A 3,650-nucleotide genomic window follows, 5' to 3' on the forward strand; every position below is an offset into this window, starting at 1 on the left:
CATAATGTACATACCTAATGTACCTAATGTATATACATAATGTACGTACCAAAATATGTCCTAATGTACATTCTACTCCTAACAGTCTCAAACTGAAAATCACCCATATGCCCAGTAACAATGGAATGATTAAATTAATTGTTTTATATTCACTTGATAGAATCTTATACGGCAATGTGAATGAATCATCAACATAAACATGTAGCAATAAATTCACAGACAACATAAGGAGTGACAAAAGCTGAATGCAAATGAGTTACTACTTTGTTATTTCGTTTCTATAAGACACAAAACTGGGTAAAGTGACCTCTGCTATTAGATGTCAGAGCAGTGGTTCCCTTGAGGAGTAGTGACTGGGAGGAAGCACAAGGGGCTACAGGGGGTTTGACAATATTCTCTTTATTGATCTAGATATTGAGTACGGAAACGTGTTCACTTTGTAAACTTTCAATGAGCTAGGCACTTATGACCTGTGCCTGTGTCTTTAAATTTTTTAAATACATATTACCAATCAAAAAAGCGGGATATGGTGAATAGATTATTGCTGTAATATTCTTACATTGTAAAGACAAGATATAAAACTATTACATGCAATGACACTGTGATTAGCTTTAAATGCATGCTGAAATTTCTACGTAAATGCTAACAAATAATGAGTATACAGTTTTCAAAGAAAAGGGTCCATTATAATGTAGAAGCATATTTAAAAATAATAGAAAAGAAGTTAACATAGATAAATTGGAAAATAAACTCTATTGACCCAAACGTACCGATTATTATATTAAACTTAAATAGACTAATGACTCCTTTTAAAAGTTAATATTTTTTTAACTTTATCAAATGAATGTTTTCTCAAGAGATATGGCCAAATAATAGAATTAAAGTAGGAAAATTAGAAATATACTTTATGGAATTTTAACAATTAAACAACTGGCTTGGTAATAGAGACATTAGATAACATACACTTTAAGATTTTTTCAATATTGTCATTAGTACTATTTTAAATTTGTCTTCATGTACAACTCTTGAATATACTGATTGATGGATAACAAGCACAGTTACATTATAGGTATATGTATATATACATATGTACTCACGGATGACATGAGGAAAGAGATAAGTATGTTTTTAAACACATTCAATTGTAGCTGAGTGTGTTTATGTCTGTTTTTTCTTCTTGTTGTTTTGTGATCTAATTTTTAGGTAAGTATTTAAGTGTCTCTTTTCAGAAAAAATGTGGGTTTCTCTTTGTGTTACAAGGCTCAATATATACATCCATTCTGTCAAAATAATTCTTTTGTTTTTCAAATTATTGAATTCTCAATACTTTCCATCAGTTTCAGAAAATAAATACATAGAAAACTATACAAAAATCTTTACTAAAATTGATTAAATATCCACATTGCACACTGAAAATCAAGGAGCCAGAAATGCCACATAAGTGGAATGGATTTATGTCTTTCTCTTTGATATGGCTCTCCCTACAGTGCTCCAAATTTAATGGAAGTCTCTGCCATAAATTAATTTCAAGACTTTGGAGACAGGAATACAAAACTGAAAACTTCTTTCTTGCAATACGTCCATATCATCTTCAGAAAGAGAAAAATCTGCTTCCTACAGATCCCAATTCATATCTGTAAAATTATCACACTCACCTGACGTTGTTTAAAAATCAGCTACAATGTCGTTTTATGCTCTCATTTGTCCCAGTACACATCAACCTGGCCATTTCTACCTAAAAAGGTTTGAACATGCTTATCTCCCTTCATAAACTCATATTTCAAATAAATGACTACTGCCTCTCTAAGAACGTTGTGTACAAAACTCATAACTGGGTCCAAAAAGCTTTAGTCATTGATTGAATTTTCCCTCTAGGACTATTGTCTTCAGTTTCAGTAATGACCTGCCACAAGCTTATTTTTATTTACCTTTTCGAAAAATGTTACACCTAGTTCATGTCTAGAAATTTACTGTGATAGATTTAAGTTACACAGTGGAAGACTTCTTCCTAATATCTATAAAGTTTCAGTACCTTGTGATTATTATCGCATGAATTCTGAACTCCTCCATGGCAAGGGTTAGATAAACTTCAATCACATAAGCATTTACATGATAATTATGTAATATTTCATTATAATTACTATTTTCACTTATTGGCACTCTGAAGAAGATGTCCTCCGTGCTCTATTTTTATTCTCTGATCATCCACTCATAATTTGACTTAGAAATTTGAGGGAAATGAGCGAATTACTAAATGAAAATTGTGCAAATACATACCATTCACATATTTCTGATAAGAATAGGGATTTTGCATTCCTTATAAAGATAAATGAGAGCCTGGATAGATTGGAGTCATGGCTCAAGAGCAGAGAGGGGCAGACAGTTAGGAAACACATAAGGATTATTGCAGTAGTGTTTAAGATAAACCAGTTAGGACTGTTAAAAAGAAGCAAACACACTTGAAATCCAGAGGAAAGTGTGTAAAAATACACAAAAGTGCTCACCAGAAGGGTGGTTTTGGTAGCTCTGGACTCAGGGGAGGATCCTGAGGAGCTATTGGTCCTATAAATGAGTTTGACTCTCTGCTTGTGCCCGCACAGGATGAAAACCATGGAGCCACCGGCCCACAGCAGGAGCACCAAACATAAAACCTTGGCAAATGATAGCAATGCTGCATTTAACGAGTCTCTGGTTTTGTCATGATGAACAGGAGAACAGTGTCCAAAATGTTTTCTGTTTATGATATTTTTCTTGCTCCAATTGTTATTCAGAAACATAGGATAAATGACATTTATCAGCATTTGCAGGATTCAGCCCAAGAAAATTGAAGGGACAATGCAATTGAGAATCTTTGCTTTAAGTACTGCCCACCAGGAGTTCCTGGGGCTGAGCATGATGACCTGGAAGGCGCTCTAGAGGCAGATGGAGCCAATGGACACCCCCCTGCCCACTCCATGAACATAAGGAAAAACATCTGCATCCAAAATCGTTGAAGACTTGGTACCACCCAAAATATGACATCGCCTCAGGGATTCCATTACAGAACAAGATCAAGGAATTGGCTACAATCAGGTCCTTCACGATCAAATCTGTGGACCTTATCCTATGCCTAGTGACAGAAAGGAAGAGATAATGGTAAAGAAGAGAGAAATTTCCCAGCATTCCAAATATAGTCTGTAATAAGAAAATCGTTCCTGGTGCCAAATCCCCGGTGGCCATCATGTCAGTTCTCAAAGACCGATGTTTGTCTTCCAAGCTAGAGGATCCTGTATGGGAATAGGAGGTGTGGACCACATGTATTATGTCAACTGAAATCCAATACTCCCCACTTACCAACAGTTCCTACTTTGAAATAACTAAAGTTTTTCTTTCTGTCCATTAGAGACTTCCAAGAGTTGAAAGTATAACTCTTAAAAAACACCTGCAATGTATGAATCACTGCTATGAAGGCCACACATGTGGTAACTTCTTTATCCCTCACTAATTCATGGGACAGACACTATTACATTCTTTATTCAGATGAGGACAAAAAAAGCACAGAGAGGTTAAGTGTTTCCTCTAACTTCACTCAGTGGTTAGGGGCAGAGTGGGGATTGAACGTGGCTGGGCTAGTAACAAAGATGGTGCATTTCATCCTTAATATACTAAAA

General features: G+C 35.1%; 1 pseudogene; it reads right to left on the reverse strand.

Moving 5' to 3' along the window:
* Window positions 1-3,219, reverse strand: part of LOC124250309 (vomeronasal type-1 receptor 4-like) — a 7,764-nt pseudogene extending 4,545 nt beyond the window's left edge.
* Window positions 3,220-3,650: the final 431 nt, after the last annotated feature.

Source organism: Equus quagga, chromosome 13 (assembly GCF_021613505.1).
Source record: "Equus quagga isolate Etosha38 chromosome 13, UCLA_HA_Equagga_1.0, whole genome shotgun sequence".
NCBI lineage: Eukaryota > Metazoa > Chordata > Mammalia > Perissodactyla > Equidae > Equus > Equus quagga.